Source organism: Parasteatoda tepidariorum, chromosome X2 (genome assembly GCF_043381705.1).
Source record: "Parasteatoda tepidariorum isolate YZ-2023 chromosome X2, CAS_Ptep_4.0, whole genome shotgun sequence".
Classification (NCBI taxonomy): Eukaryota; Metazoa; Arthropoda; class Arachnida; order Araneae; family Theridiidae; genus Parasteatoda; species Parasteatoda tepidariorum.
In genome coordinates, this window is record NC_092215.1 from 52402113 (window position 1) to 52425570 (window position 23458).

The window sequence follows — 23458 nt, forward strand, 5'->3', positions numbered from 1 at the left end:
ATAATTGTTGTTTAAAAGAGAGGTACATTGTCCGTCTAATTAAAGAACTCCCTCCGCCAGTTGTCAGAAGCACTGTCGGTGGCAATGGTAATGAGATTAAACTATTTCAAGCAGGGGTTTAGGGAGAAAATTTTTAAAAAAAGTTTTGACTCAGGTTGGCGAGAGAAGCTTAAAAAAAATTCCCCATTTTGAAATGAACTTTATCTTGTTTCATAGCAGAAGACAACCTCAGAGTCTGTGGCCGGAGGAGTTCTTTCGTTAGACATACAATACTTAAAATAAAATGGTACTTTTAAACAATAAACAAGATAAAAGACTAAATATGAAGTGAGTTACTGTTTTTCTAAATTTTGATAGAAGAGTTTAACGTGTTAAGTGGCATTTTGGAAACATTCGTATTTTTGTCTATAAACATGTTATTGAATCCACTCTAGACTTCTCTATTAAATCACAAATAAGGCTGTTTCAAACGGAAAACTATGTTTTAAAACAATTTACTTGTTATATCTATGCTTTACCGGCAAATTTTGAAAGCCAGCATTCGCAGAATACCAAAAACTGACGGCAGAGTATGAAGTGATTAAGCATTCCACTTCTCGCTTTGGTGTTCTATGGAATGACAAATGACAAACCTTCAAAAAATGCATTCTATAATCCTCATCATCATGCATTCTATAATCCTATTAAACACCAGCCTTTCGTACATTGTCAATAAATGCATAATTCCCCACCTTAATAATTTTATTATTTTTTCGTATAAATAAAGATCGTTATATTTTTCAAGTAAAAAAATGTTCTTAATAATAATAATAATAGCATTTTTTATAAATTACTGTCTGTCAGATAAACGTGTCTCAGATAATAGCTTTTAAATAGACCTTTTCTCACGTTTTTTGTACTCGTGAATGCCTAGATATTTTATACAATGGCTAGATAAATTATATTCTTATAAATTAACTTCTGCCTGAAAACTACAGTTGTTTTACAAAATGCGAACGTTTCATTCAGTGTCGGTAGCATACAATATAAAGTTTATTTTCTAACATTTACTAAAAAAGCCACTCAGAACTTTTTTTTACTAAACTCTTCAATAAAATTGCATTGTTTTAAAACTGTTAGGACAATAAATAACAAATAACACCTGGCTCGAAATTTTAACAACAGGAGAAATTTTTTAAAATTCTTAATGTATTTTTTGTATAAATTAATCTGCAAGTAATACAGAACGAACGCCTTCTGAACTGCAGGTGAAGATTGTCAACCAGCCGAAGATGTCAGTGGGACGGAAGAGCAGAATAGCCACCTACTTTTGCTGAGACAACCGGTTGATACCTCAACATCGTGCAAAAACGAAAAACGATCAGCCCCAAATTACATCCTGAATTGAACTCTCATCGTCTGTGGATATCAAGATTATCTCAAAGAAGAAGGTAAACAACATTCATTCCCAAATAATTCCTGAAAGACATTCCAATTCTATATGTTTGGAAACCGCAGAGGTAGGTTCAACTTTCCTGAAACTACCTTCTAAAGAATGTGGACATTATACTGCTTTTCCGTCAAACTGACTATCGGCCTGGTGTGTCAATAATTGTAAAGAAAAACAATATTAAATAAAATAAACTATTCGTCATGTGCATATAGTTCTAAATGCAGCTAAATCAACGCATTTTTTGTATTGATTTTGTGTGGAACTGCTAAAATATTGCACGTTTTTATAGGCTGCAAAACAAACCAACAAAACAGCCGAATTTATGTCATAATATTGTACATGAAAAATGTAAGTACTCTAAAATATTTTTCTTTTGTGTATTACTAAACAGACTAAGACAAACTTATCAAGGAATTGATTGATTATCATCACTAGTTTTATTAGGTGAGTAAACAAAATGAAAACTTTCATTTTATGTTGTTACATATCTCTAGTGAATTCTCATTGAGATGTTCCGTTAAGAGGTAAGCTCTTACTATTTACCTCATTAAAAAAGCTAAAAAGGTTTTATTTAGTTTATTTTAGACTAAATTTAAGCTATATGTAAAGTTTGATTTATTGTAATCACTCACTTCCTGATGTAAATAAAATGAAATTATAGCAAAAACTTCTAAAAATAAACATTTTATATTTGAATGCTTAGACTTTTTTTTTCTTTCTACATTACTGTGTTTTATCTAAATCATAAGAAATTAGTTAAACAATGTCAAAAATAAGTCAATAAAATCAGCAAAACTTCTACAAATGAACATTTTATATTTGAATCCTTAGGATATATTTTTAAACACTCTCCATTACCGTGTTTATCGAAATCGTAAGGAATTAGTAAAACCATGTAAAAAATAAGTGAATAAATTCAAGAAAACTACTAAAACTAAGCCTTTTTTATTTAAATGCTTAGGCTATATTTTTTACTCTACATTACTGTGTTTTATTTAAATCACAAAAAAATAAGTGAATAAAATCAACGAATCTTTCAAAGATAAACATTTTATATTTGAAAGCTTAGACTATATTTTTTTCCTTCTGTATTACTGTGTTTTATTTAAAACGTAAAAAAATTGTAAAACCATGTAAAAAATAAGTAAATAAAATCAAATGTATTTAAAATAGGCATTTTTATGATTAGAGTATTATATTTTTAGAGTCATAAAGTTATTTTGCGAATCCACATTTCGGCAAAGTATGCATTTATATATAATCTAATCATTACGAAACATTTACAAGAACGACAAAGCATATCATTAAAAACTTTAAACCTAAATTTCCAAATTGTTCACAGATAGATTCTTTTAGTCAGTGAAACAGAATCTTGGAGGTTTCAAGAGGTTTTTGATCATTTGTTGCAGCTCCTTGCCATGATTTTATCTCCCTCTCGGAGAAATAATTATTTCACCAAAATATTTCCCTTGGCAATGGATTTTGCTTCGATTATTAAACATAAGTTGTGGCACATTGAGTTGAATTAGTTAGAATAATTTGGCCATTCTGAAAATTTACTTGAGGAATTTACTTGGAAATTTACTTGAAAATTAATATGAGGAATGCATTTTACGTTAGACATGCAAAATTTTTTCTTTTTGTCTTGAAGTAAGTCTTACTAAAATATTCCCCTTTTTTGAAAAAGAGATAGTGGAGGACGCAGAAAAATGACACAATCTGGTTGATTATATTCCATGAAATCTCAATAGTCTATGGAAACCAGGGGTACCTACTATTGAGCAAATGCCATTTTATTCCTTATTTTTTAAATTTTACAGTGTTTGATGAGCATTGAAGTGATTGGTGCTCCAGATCAGTACTAGCATCTTTTTAGCATTTATACTATTGTTAAATTTACACAATTTGCTTTCAACAGTTTTCTACGGCGTTATTCAGAAAAGGTTATAATATTTGAATCTGTGCGTGCTTGTTTTACATGCTATTGCGTTAAACATTTCAACGTTTGCAACATTTGAATCTCTGAACAGAAGACATTTGAATTAATATGATAAAAATAACGGTACTACTAGCGACTCTTTTCATGAGAACTTATTGATCCTTCAGATTCCGTTGGGAACAATTCTTTATAATCATACACAAAATTAAACTACAAAATATTAATTTTACCATTTTTCTCGGAAGGATGCTTTTTATGGCAAAGCTCTTTAAAGCACTTGACAATATTAAATTAGTATATTTTAAAAGTTCAAGTTAATTAACAATATCTAATAAACAGTTTTGTTTGTAACACAGATATGAAATTGTTTTTACATTTGTTTATTTCAACAAAAACAAAAATATTTAGTAACCAAAAAATTTAAATAAACACCATATGGGTAATAAGGATTCAGATTGTCATTTTAAAAGCAAACACACACACAAGGAACAGCATTTAGATAATGATATTTAAGAAAATGAATACTGTAGAGAAAACAAAAAGTAGTATTTTTTAATCATTTAATAATGAATATTTTTGAGCTTAAATGATTAGAAAAAACATCTAAGATAGGCACTTTAAAATAGCTACTTGAGTATAAGTATTAAAAAAAGTAACTCTGTTTTGAAAAAGGCTTATTAGGAATAATTGTTGCCCAGAATAAAGTTAATTTTATATTTAAACACCAACAAAGGGTACAAATAATTCTAAAAAGAGCAAAAAAACATTTGCTATATTCTCAATGTAAAAGTAATTATTTACTAAATTAAGTATATTTATTTACTAAATTAAGCTTAAACACGAAAATTCTAGAAATGTTCACTTTTTGCAACTATTTTTGAATTTTCCACTTTGATTAGACAAATTTATTTTAAAATAAAATGTGAATTCTCAGACTTTGATTTGCTTCCAAAAGTTATTTTAAAATTTACTAATGAGACGAAATCTAATCTTCAAGACTTAGTACTGTTATCTTAACCAGTACATGGAAAATAAAATCATGACTAAATTTGAGATATTTTGTGTAAAAATTACTTTTCCAATTAATTATGCAAATTTTGTGGATTTTATATTTCAAACAGAAATATAATGTTTCAAAGTAAACATCACGGAAATATTTAATCACTATGTTTTATTTCCACAACCATTTTAATTGTATGGATATCATATTTTTGAAATATTTGGAATATTTCTTAAAGATAATAAGTATTTTTGCTCTAAATGTAAGTCAATTAAGTATATTTTGTTGTATCTCTTTCATGGAAAAACTTAATTAATTAGTAAATTCTAAAATATGAATTATTTAGAATATTATATGAATTCTAATAGTTTTTCAGAGTTTATCGAGATTTATATTTTAAATTATATGCGTTATCTATTAATTTTATACATTTCAATTATCTAAATTTAAACATATCTACCTCCATTGTAAACGGTTATCTTACTAATTAATATATTTAATATTTTTTTCTGTAATGATTAGTTTTTAAAAATATCTGTTAATGAAAACTAAAAACAGCATCAATCTACGAGTTTCTTTGTCTGTTTCTGAAATACAGAAAATATAAAATTAAATGTATGAATCAGCCATATTATCCACAAATGTTTTTAGAAGAAAGACGTAAGATACTGATTCAACAAAGAAGCAAATCATACAAACAATAAATACAATAGATTCGCAAAGAAGTAAATTATACTGATTCAACAACGATGCATAACTGTTTCAACAACGGTAAATGTAACTGATTCAATAATTTAGCTGTACACTAAACTCGTAAACATTTATGCATTTTCACAATAGCTTTGATCAAGATATGCAATTTCACTATACTTGCAATTGTCAATCGTTTTAGGTAAGCGTTTTAAATATAGCCGCCGCAATATGAAAATCCTTATAAGCTGATGGGTAAGCATTTTAAATCTAAATTATATATATAACAGTTTTCAAGTGTGCCTATAAAGGTGTTTTCATTAACAACATAACAGTTATTTAAGGTAAGCAGTGTAAAGACAATTAATATCCCAAGTAACAATCTGAAATAAAAGTATTTTTATGCAGTTTTGTAACAAAACAGGACGACTTCTTAAAAATAAAGATTTTTTTAAATGGTATAGTGTAATTTTTCCACAACAATTATACTGCATTAAAGATCGTTAAACTAAAAATTTCTAATTTTAACAACATTTATTAATTTGAAAATAATATATCTTTTTAATTTATGAATAAGTTTTATTAATTTCATTAAAATGTTTGATATTTTGATCATTAAAATGATGTAAGTTTGATGATACTTTCATTTTAAAATTTTAACAGCAAAACGTAATAAATTATAAAGTAAATAAAATCAGAAATTCAAACTATTTCAATGTAAAATTAAATTAATAAAAAATATGTTATATATGCTATGAGGGGCCATAATTAATGCATACAATATGACTATTCATCCCATTTATGATTTTATCAGTGTTATTAAAAGGTTCCATATCTAGGCTATTGTCAATATGGTATAAGTTTCATGGCATAAAATGAAAAAAAGCTTAAAAGTGTTGGTAAAATATACGTACTGTATGGTAATGACATTTCAGAAAAAAAAATACAATTCGGTTCTGGTTAAAAAAACCAAAATATGCATCATTTAAACCCTTCATTTGGAAAATTCTCCGTTTATATGGAAACTTTTACAGGAAAATCTGGTTACCAAAATTATTGTTCTTATTATCACTCATTTAATATAAAATACAAAACTGAAAATTTAAAAGAATAAGTAATTTTTATGCCGTGCTCTAAGGTATCATGGCAAAATTACCAGATTTTAGAACATTAACTAACTTTTATTATATATTATAAAACAATGTTTTATTGTTAGTTTTTTTATCAAAATCATTACCAAAGCCCTTCAGTAAAAATTACCGAGCATTTTTGTCCCACAGACACACGGAAAACTCTACCGCATTCTGATAGTTTTGACCATACTTTTTTTGTAAATGGAATCACCTATTCTAATTACTTATTTTTCTTCAAAATATTTCCAGCTTTCGTTACACGCTTCGTTAATTTAAAATAAAAGGAATGCATAGTTTTTAACATTTGCCGCATTTCTTTATAAAACTATGTGACGAAAGATTTCAATTCATTGTAAAGTACTCAATTAAGACTTATATCAAACAACTATAAGTTGTGCGAGCTGTTAAAATTAGAAAAGTTTTTAAAAAAAATCTTGAACTGGATATAAAATTGAAGGCGAACCAATCTATTCTGAATGAAATTTCGTATAATGCAGTTAAAATTCTTCTTGATATTTATATATTTCTGTCTAGAGAAAATCAAATAAAAGTGAAAACACCTTGGTTTCACAGATATTACCTCTATTATTAGCTGCCATTATCTCTAATATTGCAAATTATTGTGTCAAAAATATATATTTTTCATGTATTAAAACTATATATATATATATATATATANNNAGGTTATATATATATATATATATATATATATAACCTGCACAATAACTTGCATATATTAGCAGTTCGAAAACAAAGCACTATGTTTTATATCAAATTTCAAATCTAATTTGAAAACTTTATAAGTTTTAAAGACATATGAGCATTACAATAAAAGTGATTAGACATGTACTTATTTTGATTAAAGTATTTAAAATAAGTAGTATAATTTTTTTTTCTCTGCTGCTTTTAAATGTTTCTATTTTCCCCAAAATGTATGCAATCACACATCTTGATAATCCCTCCTTCCCTCTTGTCATAAACTATCGCAATTTCCTGAAACCCCTCCTTTCCCTACAATCTTAGCATAATTTGTAGACGGTCCCTTAATAATAAAACTATAACTCCTATCTGTATACTACCCATTTGTTGACAACTTTGGCCAAGGTTGACAACATATTAATATCGTGTAATAATCAATATCGTATTAAATTGAAATACTATCTGCATACAGGTTATCTAGACTTTTATGATAGACAATTTTAAAATTTTCTTGCATCTTTACTTTTTTCTAATACGGTATATGCGTCTTGCTTATTGGAAATTTGAACTGTCTAAGTTATGACTGCCATCTCATTTTGAAACAATTTATTTCAAATATTATTGGCTCATGAAATATTTTACTGCATATAAGTGAAAATAGAAATGATTTTTTTGTTATTGAGTGATATTAAAGTTTTGTATTCACCCAAAATTAGGTTGCTCAATACTTAGGGAATTCTTTCAAAATAAACTTAGAAAATTTTTTTGATTTGTTATATGAAGTAAGCGTGTAATAATTTAAAGCAAGTTTGTAGTAATAATAATATGAAAAATAGCAAATTAACTGTTGTTGTAGTAGCTCATTTACGCCACACTAGTGCTGCGCAATCTGCTATTGGCGACGGTCTGGGAAACATCCCTGAGGATGATCCGAAGACATGCCATCAAAAGTTTGATCCTCTGCAGAGGGGATGGCACCCCCACTTCGGTAGACCCACGCTCTGCACACGAAGTCGAGCACTTTGCTGCAGAGCAGTTTAACGAGGACCAATACCGCACATCCTCGGTCCCTAAGCAGACTGATCCAAGTAGTCGCACACCAGCACACTGACCACAGCCAGTGATGCTTGACTTAGGTGATCTGCTGGGGTTTTAACGATCAGTTCACTGCGGAACAGCAAATTAAATACTCAACTTCATACGTAGTAAAACATAAAACACTGCCTAACCAATTTTATACGTATCAAAACATAAAACACGACTTGGCCAATTTTATACCTTTCAAAACATAAACCTAAAACATAAAACTAATTGAAAATGTCTGTAAATTTCTCATTATTAAGAACGTATATTCGGTCTTTATTGAACCAAACACAGAGAATTAAGTTAAAATATCTGAAAATAAAACATACAATTTTATATAAAACAAAAATGCCATAAGCAGTGCTACTGACATGAAATGTGAAAAAATTTATCATTCATAAGAATGCATATTGGATTTATATTTAAGTGAAATTTTAAACAATATTACTTAAGAAAAAACTATGAAATAAAATTTAAAAAAAGCTTAGAATAAGATTAATTTAAAAAAAAATTAAGAAAAAAAGACTTTAATGAAATATTACCTATGTTATTATTCACCTTTAAGAGTAAATTATCTGGAAAAAATAGTCCAGATTATGCTAGTATAAGACCATGGTAGTTTTCGTTGCACCTTCTATATCATAACAGGTTTTCAGAATTTTCACCATAAACAGCTAAGATGTGTGATGGGATGGTGCAGGGGTAAGTGCACTGCCTTTTTAAACTAATGATGACTTCATAGTCCTTCACTTAAACTTTTTCTGTTTTATTTCTGGTGCTAATTTTAACCTTAAATATAGTATTTACGGTATAAAAATAATTCAGAGACGCTTTGTGACGTTACTTTTTTCGTAATTTTTAATGATTTTTTTATTTTGAAAACGAATATTTAAAAGTTTAATAACAAATGGCAAAACATATGAGTAGCTAATAGGCATTTTTCTAGAAAAAAGGTGTTTTTAAAAATAACGACTTATCCATAGTTTTTCAATTTGAACATTGAAACAAATAAAAAGTTTACACCCAATTTCTATTAGTCTTAACCTAAATGAACTGAAATCTAATTTAAGTGCAGCAAACTCAATCATTAAACAAGTATTAAATTCTTAAATTTTTCATGATAAATTTTTCAGTTAATTAGTCGGTTGAGTTTTGCATTATGTATTATCGATTTTTTGCTTTTATAGTATAATATGTTCTCTAATAATGTTCTCTAACCAATAATGTTCTCTAAACTTGACGTTTTTAGCAAGCGATGAGTTTCGATATTGCTTGATTACTATTAATCGCAGAAAGATTTTAACTATTTTACTGTCAAATGTATTTCTTAATCAATTAAAATATATTAAACTTTAACAAGAGATATACCATAACTCAATGAAATTTATTGAATTAAATGAAACGCATGCGATGAAATATAATGTTTGAATCTAGTAATTTTTCCGCGAAGTTGCTCCTAACTAATATTTACGATAAATTTAAGCGAATATTATTATAACTAAGGTGTTCTATTTCCTAAACAATTAAATTGTTTAACAAATATGCTATAGAAAAATCAAGTTTTATTGTTCCTTTCATTTAGTGGTAGAAAATTAACCACCGAATTCGGTAGCATAATCAAGAATATTTTTATCAAGTTTTAAGTGAACTTGTAAAAATGATTTTATTAACCATGTAATATTTAATGTTAAACAGCTGCGCAGTGTAAGTATTGAATATACTATTCAAGTGTGTCTCTCTAAGCAGTTAAAATAGATTGTACAGATGCGTCAAAATTTGTTTGGCTAGAAGATTGACTTTATCAATCATTAAAAGAGGCGTTATCGCTTTTTTCTTTTTTTTTTCGCTTCTTTGTCAATTTATTTCTAAAAGCAATAAATAATATCAATGTTTCTTTCAAAATGCTTCTTTTTCATATCATATTTTAAAAAAATTAATACATACTCCTCTTTTGGTCCTCGATTTCATTCTGGTCAACGGGTTCATAGACCTGGTCTGACTTCGTCAGGCCAGAAGAGGATAAGCAGCAACAACAACAACAACAACAAAAAGTTTCATAACAATGTTTTTTAGAACAGCAACCAAATATAGTACAAATTATTTCATAAACATATAACCGTTGTTAAACAGCCGACCTAATTTTGGGTTCACGTCTACTAATGTTCAGCTAATGTACTTGTAATTTTGAACCCAATTCAGGAGACACGAGGACTCCTGGATCAAGTTTAGGAGAAATTTGCCTTCGTGGAGGACTTTTTGATGGCTTTTGGAGAGAAAAATCACGAAAATCTCTCGTGGTTAGCCTGACCGCAAAGGGATTCTAACCTAACTGCAATGTTTAACCAGGAATGACCTTTGTTAAAATTAACAATAAAGCATGGCTTTATAATCTGTGATAAAATTTCATAAAATTCGATAATTTTATATTAACTAAGGCATAAAACCCATTTATTCTCTTAAATTTCCTTGCAGTTTTGTATTTTTACTAAACTTGTGCTAATAAGAACTATAATTTTGAAAACCAGAATTTCCGATAAACCGTTAACATATGAACGGAAAAATTACCGAATGAATGGTTTAAATACCATATATTTGGTTTCATTAACCATAATTATGTTTTTCTTTTTTTTCATTTTTATTTTACATATATACCAGAAATGTTATTACCATGCAGTACAGTAGTTTCACCAGGATTTCTTTTCTCCGTGCATCATCGGCCATCATTTTTTTATTATACTGATTATCGATATAAAATATAGTAAAATAACCGTATTTTTAGTGATATTGTTTTTTTTTTTAACTATAAAAATGACTCAAAAATAAAATCAGAGTAGTTTAACCTGGATATTATTCTCCGTGCATCATTGGTAAAATTTTGCTTCACTTATTGATTATAAATAGTATACAAAAAATAATAATTGAATTTTGCTGAATTTTTTTATTAATTATATATAACATAAGAAAAATAGTTAAATAATTGCCTTTTTAATTTATAAAAATGACTCAAAATTAAAATTTAAGTAACTTCACCAAGATTTTGCTCTCCGTGCCTCATTGGCCATCATTTTGTTCTATTCTACTGATTATCGATACAAAATATGAAAAATAGTAAAATAACCGGCATTATCTATTGAATTTTTTGTGGCATTAACTTTTGAATTATAAAAAAACTCACAAATAATTTTTTTTAGTATTGTTTTTGCAGTCTTGCTGTCTAAAAAAACGCATTTGCGGCGTTCCACAAAAGATAAAACTGAACATGAAATTGGCATTATCATCACGAATGACGTGTAATAATTTCTAAAGTTTCTATGCCTATCCCAAATACGCAGAAATTGCAACAGACTGCTGTAAAATCAGTCTAAGTACAAAGTTTAAACCGAAACGGGAGTTAAAATTCGAACCAATCTTGAAGTCTTCAAAGAAAAATTTTTTCTAAAAAACTTTTCCTCCAGTTTTATGATATTATACTCTTTTTAACAGGACTCCCATACGTAATATATCATTTTATGTTTCTGTAAACAAACATTAATTCCAAGTAATAAATGATAGGAAATTCTTTTGATTGATTATATATTAAAAACCAACTGAAAATATTACAATAATACACTGCAAAAGTTCAGGATTAAATTACGATATAAAGTACCCCCACGTTGGGGGCATCATCCTTAAAATTCTTTTTACCGTTAAGCCCATTTTTACTCTTAAATATTATAACATAATTTTCATAGTAATATTTATTTAATTAGAGTGATTCAGTGATGTTACGGTACTCATTACTGCTAAAATTACGATATATCAGACTTTTGCTCCGTAACATGTTCCGGTAAAAATGGATTTTACGGTAAAAAGTACCGGCAACCTAAGTACCGGAGTTTTTCCCCGTAATTTGATCAGGCATTTTTTACAGATTGGGAAAAGTATTTAAAACATTTGCTATATATGATATAAGTTAATACGAACATTATCTTGCTAATTTCCAGATTAACTCGGGGTATTAATCTGGAAAATAGCAAGTGTGGAATCAAGATTTTTCGGCAATTTGCCAGGTAATGTTCTCATTAATGGTTCAGTACTTTTAAAGTGCAATCAACTAATTTGTTGATTGTTTGACTGTATTGACTTGATTCTTGAGATTTGGAGAAATAAATAAATGGCAATATGCTGCTTTTTTTAAATGTAATAATATTTTAAACTGGTTGAATCTTTGCTTTTAAACTGATAGATGAATTATTCAATCAACTATTGCGCAATTTGTTTGGTTCTAGTTACTTAAATTTCTTGATAGCAGAAGATAAATAAATAACATTAGGTTAATTCAAACGTGCAGAAATGATACTGTTGTTCAAACAAAGGTCTTACTTTCTTTTTAACGAGCGCCTAGTTAGTATTTTGCATATTATGTGCTAGGTTTAATGAGAAATGAAGCGATATTTAGGCATAGTAACGTATCACTCAAGTAAATCTCCTCATTCACTAGATAATCTGTACGAGGTTAAAAATCAATTTGGAGTAAAATTTCGGTAAATAATAGGCAGCAGTCTTTCTATCAAATTAACCATAATGTTTGCGGTAAAGAAAATTTTTTAACCTTTATGGTTTTGAAATCATTTACAACGGTTATGGTGAAAAGAAAAACATAAATACAAAACTGTATGGTTTTTTAAACATTTACAACTAGCATGGTATCAAAACCATAAAAAAAGAAATTTAACCGGATATCGGAGCTAAACTTTTCGTTAGGTAATGGACATTGGAGTTTCATGGTTTTGGTTGAGTTGTGTTTTATCATTTAAACCATGGAATGGGGTTTTATGAGTTTATCTGGTTGGTTGTAACATAATATTTTGTACAATTACTACAGTTCTGTACTTAAAAATGCAGTTAGTTTTTCTCAACATCAAAAATGATGGCAACTAAGCACCCAAACTTTTTACAGTGCTGAGTTTTATTGTTAAACTAGATACATTTATTAAGAGCAGAATTGTAGTTATCATATAATAAACTATAGACAAAATAACAATAGTGTGAAAGAATTTCTGTGACTACATTATTAAAAATGCGCTTGCTTTTTAATCCAAATATTTTTGAAAAAAAGCCCTAAACTGATTCTAATGCCCATGAAAATATGTGACGTCAGTAAACAAGCAATCAAAAAAATAAATAAGTAAATAAATAAAGCTATAAAAGCAAATAAGCAAATAAAAAAATGAGACGACTACGTGCACTGTAAAAAAATTTAGTATATATCTACACCAGTCGTTCTACAGTTTTGCGGTAACATATATACTAGAGTGCGTACCGACCTTATAAAAAAGGAAAAAAAACTGGTATATTTATAAAGTAATAAATATATTTTTGTATTAGCTACAGCTACAGTTATAAAACATCATGGCAGTTTCCACTGGAACATAAGTTAATAGGATTTTTATAATTATGTTAAGGTAATAATTAGTATTAAGTAGCTGTATTTAAGCCAAATGTTTATTGAAATCAAAGTAATTTATTACCACATTTTATTTTATTATGAATGTACGAATCTTAATATGCGTTTAAACTTGGTGAATATTTTTTTCTGCTCTCAATCCCCAATTGAAAATACACTTTTCTCTTAATTCAGAAAATATTTATAAATAATCAATATAATATGGTAGCTAACAACATTTTGCTGCCACGAAATAAATGCTGATAATAAAACACGTGCTACTACTTTTTGCTTATATAAAGAAAATGCAAATGTTTCAAAGCTATTCGAAAATGTCACAACAATTAAATAAAGCAAACGGCAGGTATTTATTTCCTTGCTTTTTCTAGGCCACATTAAGCAATGCATTTTATGATATCAATAGATAAGTGAATGAGTAATTCCTCCTATGTTCCTTTTAAGTACTTTTGCTTATCATCATAATTTTTTCTTATGTTCTTACGAAAGCGCATTTTTTTATTACCTTGAAACCTTAATATATATTTTTTCTCTCTTTACTACATCGCAGTTACCTTAAAAATATTAGTCCATTTGAGGCTTGCGTCTTCTAAAATCCTGATTCTTTTTTTTCGATAGCTAAGGTAATGAGTAATCAATAGATATATCAATAAATAAGTGAATGAGTAATTCCTGCCATGTTCCTTTAAGTACTTTTGCTTATCAGCATAATTTTTTCATATATTCTTACGAAATCGCTTTTTTTACTATATTGAAAACTTAATACATAATTTTCTCTCGATTTACTCCATCATAGTTACCCTAAAAATATAAATATAGTCCATTTGAGGCTAGCGTCTTTTAAAATCATGATTCCTTTTTTTAAAAAAAAATATTGTGTACTAAAAAAAATCCGGATCAAATTATCGTATAAGGTACCGGCACTTTGGGTGCATCATCCGTAAAATCCATTTTCCAGTAAAATCCATTTTTACACTAATATTTATCTAATTAGAGTTCAGTAATTAATTATTATCGTAAAAATTATCGTATGTCAGATTTTTACCTTTGTGCAGCACAGTACTTTTTTAAAGTAGAATGTTAGTAACAGAAATAAATATCTGCTTGGTATACTCAATAAGTACTGGAATAAATTACTTTTGCATAGATATTTTATACATAAAAACCGCTTTTGGTTGCCTGGAATTATTTTTCTTTTCTTTTCTTTTCAATTGGTTCTACACTTTATCATATAAAAAGTAATGTGCATTTATTTCAAATCGAAATAAAAACATGTGTATTGTTAATATGTAAGAAACATTAGAATATATTTTTTCTTATCACAATATTCCATCCACTTATCAGTTTTTTTCAGGTACACACGAAACCAGCATACTTAAATGATTTGTAAAATTTATTTTTCTTATTCTTAATGTCTTTTTTCTTAATTCATCGTGGCTGCAAATTATGTGTATAAATTCTACTCTGTTGGAAATATCTTAGAATAAAATGGTTTAATAACAATTTATTTAATTGTTATAATTGTAAATTAGTAACTATTGTGCTTGCTTTGTAAATTAGTAACGATTTTGTAAATTAAAGAGATTTCAATTACTAATAAGCATTTCTCTTAGACCTAAATAACAGAAAATAAAGGCAAATTTGATTAATCGAATTATTGATTGGAAGTGAGCCGTATTTGAAAAAATTCTATCTTTAACGCAGAGAAATCAACTGTGCTTCATACTGTAGTTCATAACTACAAATTATTAAAGTGCTAAGTATGATATTTTTTAAACATTTTGACCTAAATTACCACAAATTATATATATAAAAAAAAAATGTAGAAAATGTGCTGAATAAAATTCTACGTCAAAGAGACTTGCCAAAGAGACTACGTCAATCTTGGAAAAGTATGCCTTCTTGTTTTATGGATTCTGGAGAAATAAATATTCCTACAAATTATATATATATATATATATATATATANTAGAAAAACTGTTTTCTGCCAAGAAACGACAATTATTGCGAAGCAATCATCGGGGTTGGTGAGCGGCAGTGAACAGGGGACTTAATCCCCTTATATATATATGTATATATATATATATATAGATATAGATAGATATATATATATCCCTAGAAAATCCATTTAGTCCTTGCAGTTTAATTTGTGGAAATTAGTTTTAATGCTAAAAATATTTTTTGGGAACTACAACTATACATATAGTGATAAAAAAAGGTAATTAAATTATTATGGGCGTAACTTCTTCCATCTGTGTCAATAAACAATCCTGAAAAAGAGCAAACAGAAAAGCAGCAACTTATTTTATTTCCAGCGACTACTTTTTCTCTCTCACAGAAGTGACATTTAACAGAAAAGAAAAAGGTAAAACTTTGAATTGAACCCCCACGGAGAATGACATGAAAAAGGCTGAAGTGCTGAGCTACCCATGAAAGGCACAATTCTGGGAGACCGTGTACCCTGCTGGGCTTGAGCACAGGCTGCCTACTGTTATGGCAAATCCCTTTACAAAGGACTATTTAACTCCCCTTTCCCATTTTAATAATGACTGCTGACAAATTGTAGCCTGACCACACGACCCCGTGATGATGTATAGGGCTGTTTTATATGTGAAGGCAAATTTTCCGCTGTACCTAAATTGAGTAGGAGTGACGCGTGGTTTAGGAGGACAACCTTTTGAATTTAAATTCGAATTTGATATTACACAACGAAATGAGGGGTAAAAAAACCTCTAAATATTATTGGTATGTCCACGAGGATAGTGCATACATACAACATTATTTAAGATATATACATAACATTAACTTACATATAACATACATTATTTAACAACCACCTATTATAATTGTTTTTTTTTCTCTTACTTTTTAAAAAAAATAAGTATTAATAAAAATTTAAATAAATTTATCCATTATGCAGTAATCTAGAAAAAAGGTGCATGCTAAATAACTTTTGATCTACTTGAACTTTTTTTTTTTTTTTTGAACTTTTGATCTTTTAGCTTTTTGCGTAATAATATGCAATCTTTATGGTTAGAAGAAAATACAAAAGAAGCGTTAAAATATGCATTAAATCTAAGACTTCGGATAGTGGCAATCAATAAAAATAAAAATAAAAAAAAACGAAATGTAAAGATTTATATTTACATTGAACGGAATATAAGGCACTTTCACCAGCTACTAAAAAGTTAGTTCCCAGTTCAAAAGTATTAAATCCATATGTTATAATTTTTCAACGAATTTTAAAGCGAAATTGAAATAAAAACTCAACTATTTATAGCAATTTTATTAAAAAAATGATTTTTGTATATTTAAATTCCATTAAATTTAAAAGAGCGTATTTATTGGGACTGAGAGTTTAATAATACAAGGGTCGAAATAGGCTATAAACCAACTTTTTTAAGCATTACATGCCCAAGTTAATGAAATTATACGTTATAATAAAACGAAACTTATCTATTAAAAACGAAACAGAAAAAAATATAAAAATCATTAATTAACATTTGAGAAATTCGTATCCTAATTGCTTATGATGAAGGATAGTTAGAAAATATTTTACTTAAGCACGAATGGATATCTGAGAAAACTACATCTGAACGGTTCATACCGGTTTGTTAATAGAAAGCATTTTAATGAAGCACTAATTTGTATCTGAGAGAACTGTATCCGGACTGTGTATAACTGAATATTAATTGAGTGTTTTAGCTAAACGCTATGTTAGTTTGAGAACTGAATCCATATGGTGTATGACGGAGGATTAATAGAAAGTATTTAAATAAAGCACTAACCTGCTTCTGAGAGAACTGTATCCTGACTGTGCATAACTGAGTAATAATTGAATGTTTTAACTAAACAGTATGTATGTGAGAGAACTGTATTCGTACGGTGTATGACGCAGGATTAATAGAAAGTATTTTACTGAAGCACTAACGTGCCTCTGAGAGATCTGTATCCCGGCTGTGTATAATTGAGTAATAATTGAATGTTTTAGCTTAACACTATGTATGTGAGAGAACTATATCCGTACGGTGTATGACGGAGGATTAATAGAAAGCATTTTAATGAAGCACTAACGTGCTTCTGAGAGAACTGTATTCTGACTGTGTATAACTGAATATAAATTGAGTGTTTTAACTAATGTAACTGAGAGAACTATATCCGTACGGTGTATGACGGAGGATTAATAGAAAGTATTTTAATGAAGCACTAACGTGCTTCGGAGATAACAGTATCCTGACTGTGTATAACTGAATATAAATTGAGTGTTTTAACTAATGTAACTGAGAGAGCTATATCCGTACGGTGTATGACGGAGGATTAATAGCAAGTATTTTAATGAAGTACTAATATGATTCTGAGAGTACTGTGTCCCGACGGTGTATAACTGAGCATTAACAGAAAAGGTTTTTAACTAAAACACTATGTTTGTGAGAGAACTGTATTCTAAAAATTTATAAAAAAAGTATTTTAATTTAGCTCTTGTGTGCAACTGCGAGAACTACTTCAGGACCGTGAATGATCGCAAATTATTATGTGGAAGAATGGCTGCGTATTGTTTGGAGGATTTAATTATTTTGTAAAACATTTGCTTATATATAGTTTAGATAATTGGGTATTGAATGATAAAGAAAAACGTGTCAATAGATTAGATTGTGAAGTTAATTTGATATCACCCTATTAAATGATTTTATTTGGAAAACAATTCTATCATGCCTAAATCTAATTCTTATCTCAGTAGTTTTAATTTTCCCACGTTTTCAGAGATAGTAAATTTTTATTATTATTTTGTATTTGAGTAGAAACCTTTGAAATTTTGGTAAGAAACAGTTACGGATAATTTATAACCTAGCTATAAGCAAAATTTTAAAAATTTTCATTCTTTAAAGTTAGCGCTATTTGTTACTCTTAATTTCTCTGGTAACTTCTAAAAAAGATCAAATTTATTTCTCATTTTAAGTCTAGAATATAACGCATATTTCGGTTGAAATAATGGTGCTTATATAGCATATCTATTTTTTTTCAAATTAATTTTAAGCTATCATTATCCTATTTGTAATAACTTTGATATTCGCTATAAACAGTCGATGAGAAAAATAACTACTAATTCTTTTTTGTTCAAAAAATTAAAAACAAATGAACAAATATTGCTTTTTAACGAAGTATTATTTTATTATCATCGTTATCGCTGTAAAATTCCCTTTTAAGTATTTAATGATGTTTTTTTTTAAATTTTGAATTATTAATGAAATATTTCATGTGTTTTATGGAGCTTCAAGCGTATACAACTTTTAAATGCAACTTTTTCATAAATCTTCAACATATTGTCATTTTAACTTATACCATTATTTCAAAACATCGCTTCGAAAATATTTATTTCAAGATGTGTTTCTTTATAAAGTTCAAATTGCATTTTAGTTATCTCAATTACATTTATTTGGCTACTTTCAATACTTAAGAATTCAAAATTTGCACTACATACACTGTAAAAAAATTTGCATCAAATTACGTTATACAGTACCAGAACTTTGGATGCATCATAAGTAAAATTCATTTTACTGCAAAATCCATTTTTACCATAATATATTTTACCCTAATTTTTACAGTAATATTTATTTAATTAGTATGATTCGGTTATTTTATGCTAATTATACCTGTAAAAATTACGGTATATCAGATTTTTTATTCCGTAACATGTTCCGATAAAAATGGATTAATAAAATTGGAAATAGCTGTAAAAAGTATGGGCACCATGAGTTACGGCAATTTTTAACCGGAATTTTTACAGTGAAAGATAATTTTTTTATTTATTCCATGACGACTTGGAATTACACCAGCTCTTTTTCCTATTCCTATTTCCTGACGTATCTCGAATCAAACTTGGTTTATTGCGCAGATTGATTAGCTCACATAGATTACGTGAAACTATTTACGTTTGGTGCAGTTTATCCGATATTTTCTATTGAGCCAATAAACTCTTTATCTTACCTGCCAATTTTTCCGAATTTTACGAAACTTTTTATTTTTATGTTTTATTTGGCAGCCAAATTTCTACATTCTTATTTGCTTTTTGTTTTATTAAATTAAATTTACATTTATTTTAACCATTATTACACATTTAATACTTCTTTTACGATCGTAAAAGCAAACAGGTATGCTCGATATTAACTTAACTAACTATTGAAAGTCTTTATTTGAGTTAAAATGGATCCTCTAGGATTAGTAAAAACATCCTTTATTGTTAAATTATTAAATTAATTAATATAATGTAGCTAAGAGATGATTGATTCTATAAATTCAAATACTAATTTCTGATATAAAAATGAACTTTATGTCTTGTAATTAAATAAAAACTCTAGATTTCCAAATTTGTTTGCTCGATTTTAGAAGTCTAACAAATACCTTTTCCCCTTCCCATAGAGTGTGATACAGGAAGCTGCCATGCACAATAAAACAACTTAGTGGGGCGAATATGAGGTTATAGCGAGCGCAGGTGCGGACAGCAACGGAAAGCCGTATTTACAGATCGGTTTAGCAGTTTGCAATCGTTAAGAATTGTCGGCCATTTGCTTTGTCGCTGTGTTGACTAAACGAAAAAAACTATTCTTTCTTTCCTCCCTAACTTGATAACATTTATATATGACTTTGCTGAAAAGTCAGCGTTTATTTCACTATGATACTGCTGAAAATTTATGTACAAAATTAAATAGGATAAAAACAGTAAATTATTTATTTATCTTTAGTTATCGTTGTTAAAATTTTTATTGGGGAAAGTTGGAATAAAATAAATTATATTTTTAAATAAATAATATTTTTTTAAACATAAAATAATTTAAAAAATTCTATAAAAATATATAATAATTATGTAAAAAATTTATATAAAATAAATAATAATTTTTTATGTTAAAATATACGTGTTTTTTTCAGTACATACGATTTTTAAAAACAAATTAAGCACATAGCTTTGAGTTCTAATTCTGAAACTGTGGAAAAATCTGTTATATATTTATGTTGATAAAATATTTTTTGAAAAATAAAATTTTTGTTAAATTTTTGATAAATGCAGTAGTGTATTGCATAAGTATTGAATACTTGATGCTGAAAACTAACTAGCTTAATACTTTTTAATAAAAATGCTTAAAAAATATTAAATTATTGTTAAAATTTTAAAATAATATTTATATGTATTAACATAGCTAATATGCATCTGCAAATAGGGAAATACCCGTTTATTTGATATGTGCTTTTGATGTATAATTTTTTTTAAGTAAATTTTTTGTTCGTTTTTACATTACTGCAGTAGTATATTGCATAAATATTGAATACTAGGTGCTGAAAATTATAATTTAATTTTCTACTAAAAATGTTTGAAAAATATTTGCGTCTTGTTAAATTTTTAAATTAATATTTTACATGCATTATAGTTAATATGTATAGCTGCAAATATGAAAGTAACAGTTTATTTATCATGTGCTTTAGATTGATAAAAAATTTTTTTAAATATTTTTTCTTTCTTTTTTATAATAATGCAGTAGCGTACTACATAAATATTTAATACTAGATGCTGAAAATTAACTGTTTTAAATTTTTGTTCAAAATATTTAAAAAAATATAATTATTCTTAAATTTTTAAAATGTCACTTAATATGTATTAAAAAAGCTAACTGAAAAAAAAAGAGCATTAAAGTACTTGTTTATGTGCATAAAATGAAAAAAGAAAGAAAAAACAGGATGAAAACCCTTAAACCATGTTCTTGTATTTATATTCACAATTAATATGCGGTATATGAAGATTTGTTGACTTGGATAAATATTATTTTCCGCATATATATTTCGTAGCTAAATTTAAAATTTTGTTTTTCGTACTTGTATTGCAACAAATTGTTTCACAATAGTGTTAAAAATAACATATTACAATTATAAGAAAAATTTAAGTATTTGAGGAGACCTTTTTGTTTCATATTTCAATAAAAATAAAACTTATTAAATAAGTCAAACAATAAATTAAGAAGTGTGCTGGGTATCCTAATATAACTGTAACAAAGATTGAGATAATAAAGAAATCAAGTTAATAAAGCAAGTATATTACGTTGAAACTGAATGAAACTGAAATATTCAGTATTTAAAACCTTCATTTGATACTTATTCCGTACATCTGATTATGGTTTACCAGAAATTATGATTTTTAAAATTATGCTTCTTATTACTAAAACATTTGGTAAAAAATACAAAACTGAAAAGTATATTTAATCGAATAAATTGTTAATATAACATACTATTAGGTATCACAGTAAAATTACCAAATTTTTCCACATTAATCACATATTATAAAACTATATTTTATTGATAATTTTACCCTAATAATAACCAAATAGCTTCGGTAAAAATTATTGAGAATTTTGGAATTTCCATTGAGCCACAAACACAATAAATTTTACCATATTTCGGCAGTTTTGGCTATACTTTTTTCTGAGTATACAGAATAGAATATTTTAACAACACTTTACTTCGACTCATAAGGAAAATAAACCAAAGAGAGGTACAGATTCCACTTTCCTCTTTACATCACTTTCAAGATCCAAATCCAAAGCATCGCATCAGCAGAATGCTGTGTTTTCAATTTTGCGTAGCTTTATTGTATTGTCAGTGTGTGCTTTTTTTGCTTTTTTTGTTCGAGAGGATTACTAAAGATAGAGTTTTCTGACACAATCCCTGTCAAGGAGACAGAAAACGTTTAATGCTGCTATTTTAATTTAATTCATCATTTTTATACTCATTTAATGCATCCGAAATGCAATAGCTGAAACATATTGAATTTGATAAACTTGTAAAAAAGTGGAAAATGTAATAAAATCCTATAATAATAACTAAGAGATATTCTTATATTAGGTAAAAAAATAATTCTCAAAAATCTGCTCAAAAAACAATTAGTTTGAACCATAATTGGACCACTGGTCTACGATTTGGCGAAATCATGGTACCTCATAAATAAAATAATATGGATTTGTTCTTAACTAAAAATACCATCCTTAATTTAATCTTTAGCTTACTTTAAATTCTAATGTAACTTGAATGAGCCGAAACTCTATTATGATGTGGTCTGTTAAACCTAATACTTTTCTTCCAAAAGAAATTCAGAATATTTCCCTTCGTTGCACAGTTTAACGGAAATCTAATCATGTAGTAAGGAATCAGCCAAACTCGAAACCTCTTATAAATAACTAATCCGAAAGTAATACTAATAAATAGAACGAACGAAAAAAACTGATATTCTATTATTTCGGTCTGAACATACCATACAAATCTCTTACTCAACTTTATGTTTGCTCTAAGTTCTGATATAGCTTGGATGAGCAAGAGAAAAAATTCTTTTACGTATTATCAATTTTTTTTTCAGCGCAAGGGATCCATTGCTCTAAAACCATCTATTTTACTAATCCAAATATTACATAGAAATACCAAAATAGTATCAATCAGTTTTATGTTTACTTCAAATTCTGACACAACTTGGTACAGGAAGAAAAAATCTTCTATTATGATCTGGTCAGTTAAATCAAATATTTTCTAGAAGCGAAATTCAGAATTTACCTTCATGGGTCTGTTAAGCAGAAATTTAATCGTAGCATTTAAAATGCCTCTTTATAATCTATTATTTTTGATACAGGACATTACTCAGTAGCAAAATATCCAACTATTCTTAACTAAACAACACATATATAAAATTCTAAATCAACTTTATGTTTACTTTAAATTTTGACAAAATTCGTTTGAAAGAGAGGAAAGCTCCCATTATGATTTGGTCAGTTAAACCTATTAGTTTTCTAGCAGAAAAATTCATAATTTACCTTCATTGCTCAGTTAAACATAAATTTAATTAAAACATTTTAAACCTAATAGTTTTCTAGCAGAAAAACTCATAATTTACCTTCATTGCTCAGTTAAATATAAATTTAATTAAAACATTTTAAACCTAATAGTTTTCTTGTAGAAAAATTCATAATTTACCTTCATTGCTCTGTTAAACATAAATTTAATCTAAACA

General features: G+C 27.5%; 1 protein-coding gene across 6 annotated transcripts in view; it reads left to right on the forward strand.

Moving 5' to 3' along the window:
• LOC107452746 (fork head) overlaps positions 1 to 23458 on the forward strand; it is a 100572-nt gene that overhangs the window by 62079 nt on the left and 15035 nt on the right. For 3 of the 6 annotated variants that reach the window (XR_001585233.3, XR_001585232.3, XR_011638414.1), the window contains exon 2: positions 1248 to 1430. The exons of 2 other annotated variants lie outside the window; for them this stretch is intronic. The gene's annotated coding sequence lies outside the window, so the exon portion shown is untranslated. Of the gene's footprint in view, positions 1 to 1247; positions 1431 to 1786; positions 5317 to 23458 lie in introns of those variants that run through there. One more of the 6 variants, XR_001585234.3, reaches the window with a different exon arrangement.